We start from the raw sequence: 16,931 nt of genomic DNA, 5'->3' as shown, positions 1-16,931 counted from the left end.
CTAGGAACGGCGCCGGGCCGCAACTTGGCCTTCTCGCGTTGCAATGACATCGCATCTCCTTTCACTACGAACTCGTCGCTTCGAACAACGTCCGTGGTGTCAAAATGTTTTTCGCACGCTCGGACGTGTTGAGAGTCAAATGTAAATCCGCCAGCTTCCTGTCGTGGTATTGCACGTTTCCACTTCTCCCGCTCATCGGCGTCACTTGGTAAACAAAACGAGACCTTTTCGCTCTTACTTCTGTAACCGGAGCGACAACCCGGTATATAGCAAGTTTTAGGCATCGTCGCTCACGTGTACCATCCCTGTGTCCTCGTACACAATGCTCAAAGCCGTCAGATCTACAAATTATGCTAAATGAGGAAAACTGACCGCCGATGCTGCCAGATTCCTTGGGCGCCCAGCTCTTATGACACAGCACGCACCTCTCGTCTAGTTCCCACCGGGCTCCCAGCACCGCTGCGCGGCAGCTCCGGCAGCATAGCAGGCTCTCCCATAGCGTTACGGCGGAGTTTCGTGATCACAAGAGCATTGAAGGACTCTGGCACAACCAAGTTGATTGTGACAATTTAGCTTGTGTGCTTACATAACACCATACAGAAATAATCAGACTGACAATGAGCACAGAAAAATATGAAAGGACTTGGCGAGCTGTAATTAGTCCACTCGTTTGTAAAATGCTTTGCACACCATCCTCAGTTGGGACTATGATACATAAACATATGCAGTGTTTGTGCTACACATGAGCAAAAAAGACTTTTGTTACCATGCTGCCAAATTGCTAAACAGTGTTAAGCAACAAAATATAACTTACAAAGCCGTCTCCTATGTATGAAAAGTCTGGCTTCTGCGCTGTAAACAGAAAAAGAAACGTTTTTAGCACATAACAGTTCACAACTGGCCTCGTTGGGAAGGACACTGTAACAGGTTTGAAATGCTAGAAACAAGAGGAGTAATATAGAAGCTAACTTTCAACAAATGGTACTGAGGCACACATATATATATATATTTACAACACATATACTTTTAAATGCCACAGGCAGTGACAAGACTTTTTGTACTAGAAAACTATCAGTGTCAGAGCACACACTATGGCTCATTCAAGAATGACAATTCCTTTTCTGACAGGAGTGATAGAGTGAAGCTAAACTTGCAATTCTGCTCATATGCAGTTGCTTTTGCTGCTTCACAATCATGCTTGCGCCTCTGCAGACAGAAAAAGGAAGGCATGCATACTAATCTCGTGGGAAACTGGGTGGAGCAGCACTTTCTTCAATGTAATGTGCAATACTATCCAACGGCTCATATATGTGTATGCAGGAGTACAAATATAATTTAGGCTAAACGACGTGTGCAAACAATGCATGCTGTATATACTTTGTTGATGTATTTGGTTTATACTCCCGTGATAGTTGGTGAAAAATCATTACCTTTCTGTCTTTGTCTTCTTCTTTATCTGTTGTTTCATCTTCCACATAAAGCTTTGGAATATGTACCCTCTTTCTTGCTTGATGCTTTTTCAAGCCGCTTCGTGTGCCTTTAACGAAAGCTACCGAGCATTATGCTTCTTGCATTCCTAAAACGTTTCACCCAACCTCCTAGCAGCCAAGAGAACATGTTTTAAAAAGTTCGTGAAAGCAGTCACAGTCCGGTGGTGTAATATTTATTTAACCAGCAAGATGAGTGAATGTATTGCACCTGCATAATATTACCGTAACTCTATAGATCAACTTACCATCTATCACAGTTTTACTGTTACTTTACTATTTTTATTTGCACGCATATGTCTGCTTTACTGTCATATATTTTCGCATATCTTGATTTACATATCTTTTCGTGAGAATTGCGTAGTTTTTTTTTTAGTTTACCGGTCCTGCATTCCTGTATCAAGAGCGATCGTCACCATTAAATGAATGGGCGCTAAATAAAAGAAAAATAATCTACAATAATTCAACATGCTCTATATGCGAGTGTCACGTTTTGTAAGTAATTGGTGACGTCCCGAAATGGTTCTGTTCACAAAGAACTGTTTCCAGATATGCGAATGTTGCGAGTCACTTTAAAATTTTCACAATTGCCAGAGAAATAGGAACACCTCATAATTAAACGAGAGAATATTGTGAGCTACTTACGGTCCAGCATCAGGATTTGCCCACTGTAGGTTCCAGTATTTTCTTCATTCACGTCGTCTCGCCACATGACAGAATATAGCAGTTGGTTATCAAAATCTGTTTCATCACCGGGATTAAACTTTTCTATGTCATCGATTGTTACGATATGCAGCCGGTTGTTCTCTTCATGTACAAACCGTACAAGTGCAAACATGGTGTATTAACACTAACAGAACTAAATACAAAAAAGAGAGAAAAAAAATGGATGGAGGCTAGATAAAAATTTAGAAAGCAAACTACAATTAAAATGGATGACAAAAGCTGAGCTATATATAAAGGAACTAAACGACGAGCCACAAAAAGCCAATAATAGACAAACGATCAGCAACAAACAGGAAAACGTGCCTAGCACTGACGCTGATGATCGCGATGTCCCCCCCATATCACCTTCCCCAACCAAATAACTTTGAGGCGATATTCGTTTTGTGGACTTTTTTAAATTATTATTTCAGGAGTCTACACACTGACGTACAAAGGCTGACTTAGGCTAATTTTATATAACACCAAACAAAACTACGTGCAAACATTATTTTTTGCTAAGCAAATGTGCTAAGTACGGTAGGGTAACTGTGTATTTCATAATAATTAAATGTGCTTTATACCTATTTAGCATCTGGCTTTTTTTTTCTTGTCTCTGGCAAGAGTTTTATTGTAGATTTGGTAAATGAGGGCGATGGTCTGGCATGCGTTCATTGACTGCTCACTGTACAGGTTGCCACCATCATCATCGGCATTACGTTGCATGTGCGTGCGTCGTCGCTTATACTAAATTTGTTTCAGTGAGATCGTGGTTCGCACTGAGGAACATTGAGGCTCGCTGGCAAGTGCCAGAAGTGTTTTAAATTGAGTGGCTGTACATATTTATTCTACGCAGTATTTCTGCATGTAAACGTTTTTTTTTGTATTGCACTGTTTTAAGCCTCGTGTGTTGAAGATGAAGCGGAGCGAATGCTACCTTGACTGCGGTGGTAACAGTGGTGTCGTGGATCTCCCGAAGACAACGATATTTCGTTTGATGGGAACACCTTCATGTGACCCGCTAGTGGCAGGTGCACAAAGTGCGTCTGTTGCATCGGTGTCAACTGCTGCGCCGCTACCACAGCGGCCCGACTGTGACGCAACGCCCCTTCACTTCCTTGACACAAATGGCCGTGCAGGAGAATTTGGCGATGATGGCCAGATGGAAGATGAACTGTTTTCCCAGTTTTCTGATACAGTGTCTGGTGATGCTGCCAGTGGAACAGATCAGTTTTTCTGGTCTGGTGACGAGAGCGGTACCGAAACAGCTTCTGCAGCAGTTGATGGTGACCATGAAGTCCACGCACACAACAGTCTCCCGCCGCAAGACCTGCTTGCTCTAACAGTCAATTTCACGATAGAGTTTGGGCTTCCCTGGAATGTCGTGGAAGCTCTCCAGAAGCTGATCACGTACGTTCTTGACAAGAAAGACGTTCCTGCAACCAAATATTTTTTCAAGATGTATGTTGGTGCAGGTGTCGAAGCCGCGAGATTTCACTTCTACTGCACAGAATGCTTGATGCGGCTGGCTGAAACTTCAGGAAAACTCCAAGAAAGAAACAGCGTTGAGGGCTGCTGTTCAATTTGTCATAAAAATTACAGTGGCGGCAAAATGCTCCTCGATGGCCACTTTGAAGTTGCCGCTCGAACAGCAAATCTCTCTTCTTGCTGATACATCTGTGGCAGCTGCCCTTTCCAGTCAACTTGAAGACATTGCTGAGAACAGAGGTAACAGCCAAATGTCTGATTTGACTGACAGTCAGATGTATAAAGACATTAGGGTGAAGATTTCTCGTCTTGACGTTACGCTTCTGCTCAATGTAGATGGGGCACCGATTTTCAAGTCATCCAAGTATTCGATTTGGCCTATTCAAGTGAGCATAAATGAGTTGCCACCACATCTGCGTAGCAAGAATGTTCTGATACCAGCTTGGGGGTGTATGGACAGTTCCATGCTGACATGACTGTTCGTAAAGTCATTCGTGGAGCAGATGAATCAGCTTGAAACGGCCAGTCACATGGAAAGCTGGGTCACAAAGCATTCACTTCAAGGTAATTGAGCTCAGGCAAATGTGTGTTAAACTATTTTAATTTCACCTCTTGCTTTATAATTTCAGGTATACTATGCGAGTTGTACTGCTGATGCACTGGCAAGGGAGCACTCCTCCAGAACATTGTCCATTTCAATGGCTACCATGGTTGAGGCTGGTGTCTTCACCCAGGGGAGACTGTAGATGGTGCGAAAATTTTTTTGACTATCTTTTTTTCATCTTTTTTCTCTCGCTTCTTCCGTCTCTTTAATTCTGCCCATGCATTGTGGCAAACTCGCATCCATTTAATTTAGGTGCCATTATTTCTCCAGACTTCATTTAAGACAAAGATACTGTGGAAATTAGTTCCTCTTATAAAAAATTCAGTTTAAGTGCACTGCCATCAACATGACATTGAATTTAACATAATATTGAAGGAACTTGGGTGCAATTTCATAAGTTTGTCCGATTTGCCGGCACCAATGCGAACCAGTTCATGGCAAGGCTTGATAATGTGAGAAATGGTGCAGCCGACTTTCATCAGTGCAAGCAAAACTCTACACTTATCATGCCTTGACTGGCAAATGTGGGTGATAATGTTCCCCTGCAATTTTATTCCTTGGCTTTAGAGTGCAATAAGTACACAAGAGAACCACCTGCGCTAACAATTTATAGACATTATGTTGTTTAATCTGAAATCGCATTTCAAATTGATGAGTACAAATGGTTGAATTGTGGGCTATGGTGAATACACAACATTCTAGTATATACGTTTGACGTAAACACGCCCCGCGTTGCACAGACACAGCAGATGCACATGAGCAGGGTTTCAGCGGTGCTTGTGCCCGTGTGCTGCGTCATCTGCTTCGTACCTACTTGTCTGCACTAACGTGGTACTGTAAGTAGGGAGGATGCAGAAAAACCGAGAACCAACCCAGCACCTTTTCTCGGTGTAATTCAGAAGCCGCCGTCGCTACACTGTTGAAACAAATGGCAGGGTGCAGAACCTCGTAACTGGTTCAGGTGGTGCAGGCAAGTCAAAGAGACCTCTTATAGTGGTACATTGTAGTTTGATGTGTAATATACTATGTTGATCTAATTTCGTAAACATTTACTTTTACAGTCCTCTAAACATGGCGCATATTGTACTAAAATCTTGCAGTCTTTTCAGTTGCAGTGAAAGGTTGATTAAGTCTAGGGCCTAATGAAATCTCCTCTGGTCAGGAAGAATCATGGCGAGAACTGGAAATAGTCAAAACAGAGAAAAATTGATTGCATCAAAAGTACTGAAGTCTATTGTGTGGTATGGTTAATTTATACTTTTACGTAGATGTGTGTAGGAACCATCAAGTACCCGGCAGACATTCCCAAAGAATGGATGCATGACTTGACACTTCAACAAATGGCTCAAGCTGAATCTTCTGGGACCTCAATCAGTGGTATCAAAGGGCTGTCTCCTCTCATCAACCTGAGGCACTTTGATATAATTTGGGGTTTTACTCCTGATTATATGCACTGCGTATTGCTTGGTGTGACTCTGCAGCTCACTGATCGGTGGCTAACAGATGTCAATGAGCCATATTATATTGGGACACCACCGGTTTTTGAAGTGCTGGACAACCGCCTCCAAAGTCTAAAGCCACCACTCTGCTTTGTTTGCCTTCAGCGTTCTTTGGCTTTGAGAAAGTATTGGAAAGCTACAGAATGGCAGCAGCGGCTTTTGTATTTTTCACTTCCATGCCTTCAGGGAATTTCGCCATCAGAATATTTGAAACACTTTCTCACTTTTTGTAAAAGGCATTTGCCTCTTGCTGAAGGACTGTGTGTCTTCAAAAGATGTCACGGAAAGGGGGCACACATTGCCTTGCCAGATTTGTTGTAGACACACAGTTTCCATACAGCAAAAAGCAGATGACTTAATATGCATCAAATTATGCACTTGCCAAAAAGTAGCTCTTCAGGGACCGTTTTGGGCACATTCGTGCTTTGCATTTGAAACCAACCTTGGTAAGCTGAAAGAGCTAGTGACATCAGCCAAAGGTGTTTCATTGCAAATTGTGGAACGTTTGCTGATGAGTAGCAGCAGCAAAAAACTGAAAGCATTGGCCACCATGTAAACACAGAACTTCATGTGAAAAGCTAAGAAAACCTCATGCAAGAACACAGTGGTGCAATTAGGTAAACCACGAGAACTGCATGAACCAGTCCTTGGCTTTGTTAAATCTAAGCTTCATGACATTTTAACGACGACGCAATGACGTCCATGGCATCACAACGGCGGCATGATCACGACTAGTGACCGTATCACGATTAACATAGAATGACGCACAACGAATGTCGTCGATGGATCGATGAAGCGGGCATGATGAAGCGGGCATGACAACAATGAGATGACGGTACTGAAGTGATGACGAATCAAATGTCGAAGTTAAAACGATGACGATGGCATGCCAATGGCATTGGGACAATGGGATGGCGACGAGTGTGTGATGACAATGGCGGGAGAGTAACTGTACCGCGAAACCTGTGTGACGACGATATATCGTGACGACAACAGAGGCATGATAGCGACTGTCTGACGATGGACGGCATGACAAGGGTGGTATAATAACGATTGAATGACAGCTGTATATTACAATACAAAGACGAAGAAAAATTAGTGCAGTCCGTCCACGTTTTATGTTAGATGGGACACCATGCATATCGCATAAACCGTTCTAAGCTTTGAATTTGGTGTCCTCCTTGCCGTTGCCACCTGCCTGTCTGCAACTGTGATGCTCCGTGCACAGGTGCTACTCGTACGTTTGCCGCATAGGCGGTGAACAGCCGTTGTCCTTGGGCCAAGGCTGCCTCTACATTAGCACAATGATGCTCGAGCTGCTGCACGCGCTGGGCTTCCACGAGCGCACGCGCCCCGACAGGGGAAACTACGTCGACGTCAAGTAAATCTAAATCAACGCAAACCAATCCTTAAAGTAAACCTAAAGTATCGAAAGCAAATTCCCAAAGTTAACCTAAAGTATTCAAACCAAATCCCTAAAGTTAACCTGAAGTATCCAAACCATCATTTAAAGCAGTTCCACTCAAAGTGAAAGCTGTCGGAAGTGCGGAGCAATGATTCGCCCAGTGTTTCCCTTGTGCTGTGCTTTTGTTTATCTTTTGTTTATGTTTGTTTTGCTTTTGTTGGTCTTGTAATTATCATTGTTTTGCTTGTCTTTATCTGTGTTTTGCCTCCCCCTGCGTTCAGCTTGAGCTTGCTTCAGTGTAACCGCAGGATTCGCTTGCCTTTTCTGCCGTTTCGCTTGAGCTTCCTTAACTTTAACCGCAGGATTCACTTGCCTTCGCTGCCGTTGAGCCTTGACTGCTGCCTGACGAAGCTGGGAATTTCCTCTCTTCTTTAACGCTTTGCTTGCGTCTCACGTTGTCGCACATCCGAGTCCGCCCTCTGGCGCCGCTGTCTTTCGCGAGCAAGCGCCCGCTGTCGCTCCATGCGTGCCACCTGTTCGGCGTCCATGGCGGGAAATAGCGCTTCTTTGTTCGCGGGGTCTAAAGGCCAAACTACATGTGCGCGTGGGCGCGAGCTTTCGCACCGGCACGCGTCCTTGTGTTGTACAGTGGTGAGCACTGTTAGGGCGAACACCCCATTAGTATTCACGAGCCTATAGTACTTGATGTTTAGCACAAAATAAAGAAAACTATTATTTCTTTTATCGGCATCATCATTAGGCGTCGTATTCGGCACATTTCCCCCCTGAAGTAAAAGGTATGTTGAAGTTATACCAACTTGAATACTAATGAGGTGTTCACCCTAACAGTGCTCACCACTGTACGTGACACCCACCGACGAGGGACGACATCCCGGGTCCCTAAAATGCGCCGCACTTAATGCATGGCTCTGCTATCACAAACACCAAGAGACCAGCGGTACTGGGAAAAGTTTAGTAAAGTAGTGGCAAACCACATATGTACTTAGTCTAACTTTCTGCTAGGCTTCCCCTATCTCCGCTGGTCTCTGGTGTTTGCGATAGCGGAGCCACGCATAATTTTTTGACATGCCAGCGCAGATTGAGAATGCTAAGATTGGCAATCTCTCTTATAGCAAATCCACAGTAATTCAGAAATGCAATGTGGGAAACCAAGTATTTTCATTTCGCTTCATCTCTTCGCCTACGCGAACTCTCGGCTTCCCTCAATCTAAACTCGGGATGTTCTCTTCTGCGACGCTTGGTTTCAGCTTCCCTAGCTCTCGCTTCAGTAGACAGTTTTAGTTTAATAACGTTAGCGTAATAGCGGGGTTAAGGGAAATAGCGTTACCGTTCCGCAAACGAACTTTGCAGAAAGAGAGTTTTAGTATAGCGTGATAGCGTAGTTTACGTGCGGGACGCTATTCCATTACGCTTTGAATTTCGCTTACATAGGGCACCTAAGTCTATGTGTGTGTGCGTCCGGAAAGTGCGAGAGGCAGCGCAATGAAAGCCAGGAGCGCGTTGTATTTTTACTTGCTATGTCCGCCGTTCTGCAGCGAAACAGACAAGCAGTACAAGCTGTCTACCATAGCCTCCGAGATGTGCCCATCTCAGAGGCCATATGCCGTCGTCGCGCCTATCTCCCGACTTTAACGACAGGTGGCGCTTGCATCTCGGAGAAAATTTCTCTCGTTAGGCTTAGGCGCGTTCGAAACGAGAAGCGATCTCGAAAATTCCTCAAGATTAGCCATAACACTCTCTCGTCGAAGCGGCATGAGACTAAGCAAAAGCCGTTTACGCAGTCATTTGCTACGAACGAAGTCAATTCTATAAAAACAACGCCAAATTCAGTTCGAAGCGGGTGACCGGGACCGCCGCCAGTTCTCCCGCTATTGACCCTTTTCGCGGAGCAGTTTGTTTTAGAGAAACGAGATGGCGCTCACGGCGGCGCGCCATCCCTCTCCTCAGCGGCCGCGCACGATTACGAAACCATTACCGCTCCTACCTTGCTTCTGTGCGATCAGCTGTCGGAAATGCAACTGAGTTTTCGCTAACACACTGTGCTGCAATCATGCTAGACTGAATAATGTGGATTGAAGGCGTGTGCAGTAGTTGGCTGCAAAAATAGTGACTGGCATGTTAAGCAATAGAATGAATCTGTGTGGCCAAGTTCGCGGACCGCTGCTGTAATTGTCCGAACGTGTTACCGGCACTTCGATCGTGATGTACGCCACTTAATGAATTCGTGATGTACGGCTTTCCTCGAGGATACAGAAATATGCTCATCTGCCAGCCTTGTATCGCTAACCTTCAAAGACAGGGCTTCATCCCCAGAACGTCGGCAAGAGTGAGTACCACTCGTTAAACAATGACAGTGGGAGTAGCGCCGCTTCCTGCCATAGTAAGTTTCGCGCACATTATCTATACACATCTGTCCCAAATGGCAGGAAAACTTACGCCCACTCTATCGCCGACGTATCAAGAATAAGTGAATGGGCGCACACTTGAATATATACGCACTGTATACGCACAATAAATGACGGACTCGAAGCTGAATGTTTCGTGACGGTCCACAAGTGTAAGCGACTTACTAGCCGTAATATATTATATATATATATATATATATATATATATATATATATATATATATGCTACAAGGTATTACAATGTACAAAACAGCTACGTTTCAAGCCAAGATTAAATCTATTGGAAGTTCGGAACTGAGCACACCCGCGAGCGATTAGGCAGAAAATAATCAGATAGTGGCCGCACCGAGGAACTTCACTGAGTCACAAACTGACAAGCCACTGCTTCAAAATATTTGCCGAATAACGAACAAAGAGCAAAACACACTAATCCTGACTGAATTCATCATCGGAAAGCTTGGATAGCTTGGAATACATTTCTAGCCCCGCTTTTAGAACAAGCACCACATACGCTGCTTGCGCAGTTTGGACATAGCGTAATCGGCTCCGAAAGCGCTTTTGCATGTTCTCCGAGGCTGTGATCAAAGCTTCATGTCGTCCACCTAGTCACCGTCTACGATAGCGCCGAAAACAGGTTTTCTAAGCCGCGCCGGCGTCGTACACTTCCATTGTAAACAAGGAGGCAGTGGAGGCAAGCAATGGACGCGTCACCACGTGATCAAATATGGCAGCGCCCACGGGATCGCCGCGAAAAGGTTTATACCGGTACGCCCGCTATTCCGGTAACCACGCTAAACTAAATCTGTCTAATCTTTCGGAAGCGACGAGTGTCCAGTTCTCTGGTAGAAACCTGCCGTGCCGCCGCCAGAGGCATCGGCTGCAGTCACGGACACCGGGCGCGCGCGATGCGGTCGGCGTAGGGTGCCTCGATGCCCAGCGCCGCCGTTCAGGGTGGAGACAACCCCGCTGGCGCCGCCATATTGAATCACACGAGCTCGGACTCGGCTACGCTTGCGTTCATAAATAGTGTTACTCGCGGCGCACTTCCAAGTGCTTTGCCTTGATGATTTTTTTTATCGGTATCGCATCTGCACATCTTTATAACCAATAGCCGTTAACTCGTCGAAGGTCCAAGACGTAAATGTATGGCGCCGCGAACATGCCCCAAGTTGCCTAATTCAATTTACATTTAATATGCCGTGCGTATGTTTGAAATACGCACTATTTTTTTTGCGCTTCGATGCTTGGTATATAAGGTTTGCGACCCCCTGTGTGTGGAAGTTTTTCTTTTTCGCTGTTGTATTTTGGTTTACACATCACGCCTCCTTTACCGTAGCCAGCCACTCGCGCACGGCGGTTAGTTTCCCTTGCGTTGCGCGTGCTCTTCGCGTTCGTTGCAATTATTTGACGATATCTACGCGCAATTTTGCTTTTTTTGGCCCACAAAACTGTGCTGACAGGATTAAGCTGGTGTAAAAATAACCGCGATGTGAAAATAAGGTTTAGTTAGTGCTGTAGAGAAACATTTAACGTAACTTGTCTGTGTCAATCTTGCGTAGTACACACAAGAAACCAAACGATGCACAAAATACATTTACTTATAATGTCTAGTACAATCAATCATGAAAGAGATATGTACATGAAAAATTATATGTACTGTGTGGCGCCTGAAGGTTATGTTAAAAGACGAGATAAAAAAATCGCAAGGTAGGCTCGACACACAATTCGGGATAGTGAGTTTTTTTAAAATTTATTCATTACATGGGGGGGGGGTTCAAGTGAGTACATCAACCTTATTACACACAATATAAATCGAAAACAAGAATGCAAACAAGAAAACGCAACCGCGGGTAATATTAATCAAGATATCCAGCCAGAATACATCAGCTACCATCGAATATGTCGCATCAGCCAAACACATCGATGGCGAGTACAGAACATTTTATAAATAACCATTAGAACACTGATAACTACATTGAAAAAACAAACAACACTGCATACATATCGCGTACAAAAACCGTAAATGAAACTAAGACAGTCAAATACAGATTAGCAATGTTTTTCACTTCGAAAATATAGTCCATGATGTAGGGCTGTTGACTTTAACAGACGGCGCCCATCCTGTCGATTTCCCTCGTACTGGTCCTCTTCAAAGTGTTTCTAAGTACAAGTAAAACAACAAAAGTGATTATTGATATGAAAAGTTGCCTTGTAAATACAGAGAACCCATTACAGTGCTTAAAAATAAATTTTCGCAGAAGTAATGCTGTATTACCTCGCTTCACACGTTTCGAAGAAATGCACGGGCTACAACAGACACCATGCCAGAAAGCGCCGAAACATTTTGGTCCCATGATGCCCCTTAACTCTACTACACCTGGGCATACCGTGCACGCATTTAAAGACCGTCACAGTACCCAACTACGATCGGGAATGAGCACGAATGACCATCGGCTTACGAGCACCACGCTACAAATATATTCGTCTAAAAAATCAGCTATATAACGTAACAACCTGAGATCCGCAAGATATCTGCTGAGAATAGAGAAAATCACAATGCTTCGCTTGCCACGTACACAACAGCCGCTCTCCCCAGAAGAAGCACTGCGTTCTTTAGTCCCAAATAACCAGTAGCGAAAAAAGAAACTGAGGGGAAAAAAAAAACAAGAGACACACGATGTGTGCTTCCCGTGAAAAAGTAAAATAGGTGGTTTACATGACGATTTGTAGCTAATGTAAGGCTATTTCGCGGCGAAGCATTTTCGTTAGTTCTTAAAATAAGGGTACTACTCGCATAGACTGCGCCGATCAAAACGGCAAAAGCCTATGCGACGCGCGCTCGCAAACCATAGGCTACTCAGCATCGGTGCAGTGCTTAGTTCGTGAGCGAACGTAGGTACGTGAGCGAGGATCAGAGAATACTTTCTTATTTAAATGAAAGACACGATGCGATAGTCTAAACTTTCTTGACACTTACCTCGCAAATGTAGGAGCTATCCGTTGCCTTCCAGTGATACCGCTTTACTTGGGCTTCCAATCTCTTCCTTCGCTCTGGGTCCCGGGGGAAGCGTAAACAACGAAGCCCTTTACGCGTCGATCCGGTGCACTTGGGAACACAACAGCCCGTCATGTCGACTCGATGCACTTGACAAGCTTGTCATCCATGCGGCTGAACACTGTCCAGCAAGTAGAAGCGTCAGCGAAGCATCCGCGCGCACTGTGTCTCGAACTAAGCACCGGCACCAAGCACTCGCAACCGCTCGCTGTGACTCAAGATGGCGTCGCAGCGAGAAAGTGGCGGCGCGGGTGCGGTCAAAGGATGGCACCACCCTGAACGGCGGCGCTGGCATCGAGGCACCCTAGGTCGGCGCCAGCAGCAGCTCTACGCGTCCCACTACCACCTGCCTCACTCCTCCTCTCCACCTCGCATCCGCTATGATGCTCGATGCTATTTTTATACTCTGCTTTCATTCTCTCTACCAGCTCGGCGAAGCTGTGGACGACGGAATGATTATTATAGCGAGGTTCTAACAGCTCCGCTGTAAAATTGACGTCGATGGAACGACGGCGGTATGACGACGACGACATAACGACAATGTTATAACATTACTGAAGTGATGGCAATGATACGACAGCGTGACGACGATGGCGTGATGACGACGTCATAGCGAGAGTCGGATAACAAAGCTGGAGTGACGAAGGTGCAACGAAGACGACGGCATCATGACCCCGAACACATACCTAGTGGCCTAAGCTATTAGACAACTTGGCCCACTGGGTCGGAGTAGTAGGCATGACGAGAGTAAAATCACGAAACTGGAATGTCGACACTTGAATGACCACGACGACATCGCGACCAGGACCACATACCTAGCGGCCCAAGCAGGTAGGCAACTTGGACCACTGAGTCGGCGTAAGAGGCCGAATAGGTAGATAGAAAATGTTGCAGTTTCGTCCGAAAGGCGAATCACCAATTGCGATAGCAAATTAGTAGAGAGCTATTCGGAGTAGGGATGGTAGTTTCATCGGCTGCATAAACTTGGACACATTCGCTTACTAACTGAATTAACAAGCGTATTGCCAGCGCGCAGAAGCAAACATGAATAAATCACTGAATGACCGCAGACAACGGTTGTCAAAATGCTGACAGCAAGCGCAGCCGCCGCAGCGGGCGAAGGTTCGTGCGGTCTATCGCTTCAACGGAAACTGAGCGGCGAATGCACAGCGCATACAAAGGTCAGCCGTGTGGAGCCGGGCAAAGTACAAAGAGTAGAAGCTGCCCCCCCTCCCTCCCGCGCTGCCTTCCCGCTTTCTTGCTTTCGCGTGGGAGATTGAGTGGCCAGTTCCCCTTGCGCCCGGTTGCAAGATATGCATTTGGTGCCGCAGCACAGCGCCGCCCCGCCTCCCTCCCTCCCATACCCCCACGGTCGCGTTTGCTTTCCGCCGTGCGTTCGCTCTCCGTGATAGCGCGCGTCCCCCGTGCGCTTTCACTCGCGCATACGGCGCTTGGCGACGATTTTAGCGCCCTTGGACTTCATACCGAACCTCCCGGCGACGCCGATGGCAGAAATCAAGTTGAAGTGTCCATATAATTGCTATCGCAATAATAGATGGGCTCAAAACGGCTTAAGTAGGCAAAGAATGCTATTCGCATAAAAAAAAGGGTAGCTTGCACTGGAGGCACAGTGCTAAAGAGACAGAGGAGCGATAGGCACCTAGCCATTCCGGGCTTTTGGGTTAGGCTAAGCACTACCAAGTCATCCCCAGCATTTTCCGGAATTTATTGATTATTGATTGATTAGCTATTGATTGGCTATCATAGGCTATCGCAACGTATTGCCCAATTATTTGGGCTTGGCTAAGCACTAGCAGTGTACAATCATTGCATTCTACCGGTACTAACATATGGGGCAGAAACTTGGACGTTAACGAAGAAGCTCGAGAACAAGTGACGACCGCACAAAGAGCGATGGAACGAAAAATGTCAGTCCTAACGTTAAGAGACAGGAGGAGAGCGGTGTGGATCAGAGAACAAAATTGGAGGACGCTTAAGCTTCGCCTTTAAAGAGTAGAACGCGATAGCGTTATTGGGACCCGTTCGCATCGCATCGTTCGCATCCGGCAAGTAGGCTTCATTCACTGCAACACGGAATGTGGAAAGCCAGCTTACAAAGACCAAGCTTACACCGATCCCCTTAAAGTCGGCTTCACTTTAAAACAGAAATATATTGCCCCTGGAAAAACGTCTTCCCAGCAATACAAGTCGTCTTATATTAAAATGCGAAGGCCCTAGGACCTTTTTTTTTCATTATTTTAATAATTGTTTGCTATTGCCCCGACGCGCACACGTGTCCAAAACGCATTTCTCAGGCCAAGTCCTAATTTGACTTGCCGAGTATGCCAGCGCCATCTGGATAAGATTTTCGCAAGTAGGCTCCCCGAGTGAGCCGGTGTTATGGTAGAAATGCTGGCAAATGAGGTTTGTGTTTAAGTTTCCTCGTAACAGAATTATATTCAAATAACAGTTCGACGCGACCATGTCTGTAGATTCTGCTTAAATTGTACTTTACCATTTTTCTGACGGATTTCACTGTGAGAAATTCAATTTTTGTTCACTAACACCTTGCACCACGACGAATGGCCTGCGCGGTCAGTGTGGTTCGGAATGATTTTCTCCTGCACAAACACCTTGGGCCACGCGGAGGGCCTGCGCGGTAGGGGTGGTTGTGGATGGTTTTCTCCGCCACGGACGCCGACATGCACGCCGACGCCGGATTTTCTGCGACACGGGGCCCTTAACGCTCTCGCGTTAAAACGGGAATAGCCGATATTCTAGTTGGCATTAAGCGGAAGAAATGGAGCTGGGCAGGCCATGTAATGCGTAGGATGGATAACCGGTGGACCATTAGAGTTACAGAATGGATACCAAGAGAAGATACGCGCAGTCGAGGACGGCTGAAAACTAGGTGGGGTGATGAAGAAATTTGTAGGCGCAAGTTGGAATCAGATAGCGCAAGACAGGGGTAATTGGAGATCACAGGGAGAGGCCTTCGTCTTGCAGTGGACATAAATATAGGCTGATGATGATTAAGCACTACCAAGTCATCCCCAGCATTTCCCGGAATTGATTGATTACTTGTCAATTATCGATTAGCTATTCATTGGCTATCGCGAGGTATTGACCTCGTATTTGGGCTAGGCTAAGCACTACCAAGTTATCCCCAGCATCTTCCGAAATTAATAATATATATATATAGATTATTGGTCGATTATCGATTAGCTATTGATTGACTATCGCAAGGTATTGGCCACGTATTTGGGCTGGGCTAAGCACTACCAAGTCATCCCCAGCATTTTCCGGAATTGATCGATTATCGATTAGCTAGAGATTGACTATCTATTGGCGGTCATGACTGACTAAGCTTAAGTAGTCCCAACCACTCTGATCTAGACTTACCCAGGCTCAGTTTCGCTAGTTCTCGGGGGTATGCTCCATTGCGCTTGGACCCTTTCTGCACAGCCGCCAGGATCGGCCCACCGAGTTTTGTTACACGCCGAACGACACAGCGCCAAGCTTAAACAGCTTCGCTGTTAACAATGTTTGGTTGTCAATCTCTGCTCATCCATGTATACTGCTGCTTGTGTGATGCGTCTACAGGTAAGTCATTGTAAAGTGCGTACGTATTTCACAAAAGATGTGTGATTAGTGGAAACCTTTAAAATAAGATGCGCGGTGTGCGTCCCCCCTCCTTCCTATGGTATCGTGTCCGAGGGATTTTTAAAAGCTTTAATGTTCGCAGGTTGACAGGTATGCCTTCACAACCTATGCGGGAACGCCCAGATTCACTGGGTGATCCCGCCATCTCTAACCTGACCCAGCATCCTGGTAGATGCGGCGGACTTGCAGGACGCTGGAAGAGCAGCTCTTGCTGATGACCTGGGACAGCACGGTTGCCAAAGCCACTGAAGTCCTGGACTGAGAACCCCACCTCGATGACCGAATTACCTTACTCATTCAGTAAAGTTTCACTGCTTCGGTAATGGTTGCAGTATTTCTTCTTGCTCAGAAATTATGTTTATAGCATAATTGAGCAGCGGTATCTAATGTGATAATTACAGGGCTGCGGAACTCAGTCATTACTTTCAAAGACTGGATCTTCATTTCATTTACTATCACCTGGAAGGCCCGAAGGCAATAGAAGAAGGTGCAATACAAGTGTAAAAGCAGTTACGAAAGGAAAAAGAAATGCAAATAAAGCGAACAAAATGAAGAAAAAATACTGATTGAGCACGAACTTGAAACGGGCTAAGAAAAACAAA

The 16,931-nt window shown here is 45.6% G+C and overlaps 1 long non-coding RNA gene across 1 annotated transcript; it reads left to right on the top strand.

The window, feature by feature from the left end:
* Positions 1 to 224: 224 nt before the first annotated feature.
* Positions 225 to 16,644, top strand: LOC119434454 (uncharacterized). Its single transcript, XR_005188610.2, has 3 exons — positions 225 to 4,241; positions 4,307 to 4,426; positions 16,412 to 16,644. It is a non-coding gene; the product is annotated as an uncharacterized LOC119434454 (long non-coding RNA).
* Positions 16,645 to 16,931: the final 287 nt, after the last annotated feature.

This window comes from Dermacentor silvarum, unplaced genomic scaffold, assembly GCF_013339745.2.
Source record: "Dermacentor silvarum isolate Dsil-2018 unplaced genomic scaffold, BIME_Dsil_1.4 Seq1079, whole genome shotgun sequence".
NCBI classification, from domain to species: domain Eukaryota; kingdom Metazoa; phylum Arthropoda; class Arachnida; order Ixodida; family Ixodidae; genus Dermacentor; species Dermacentor silvarum.
The sequence above is the reverse complement of the archived record's forward strand: the minus strand, read 5'-3'. Positions and strand labels throughout refer to the sequence as shown.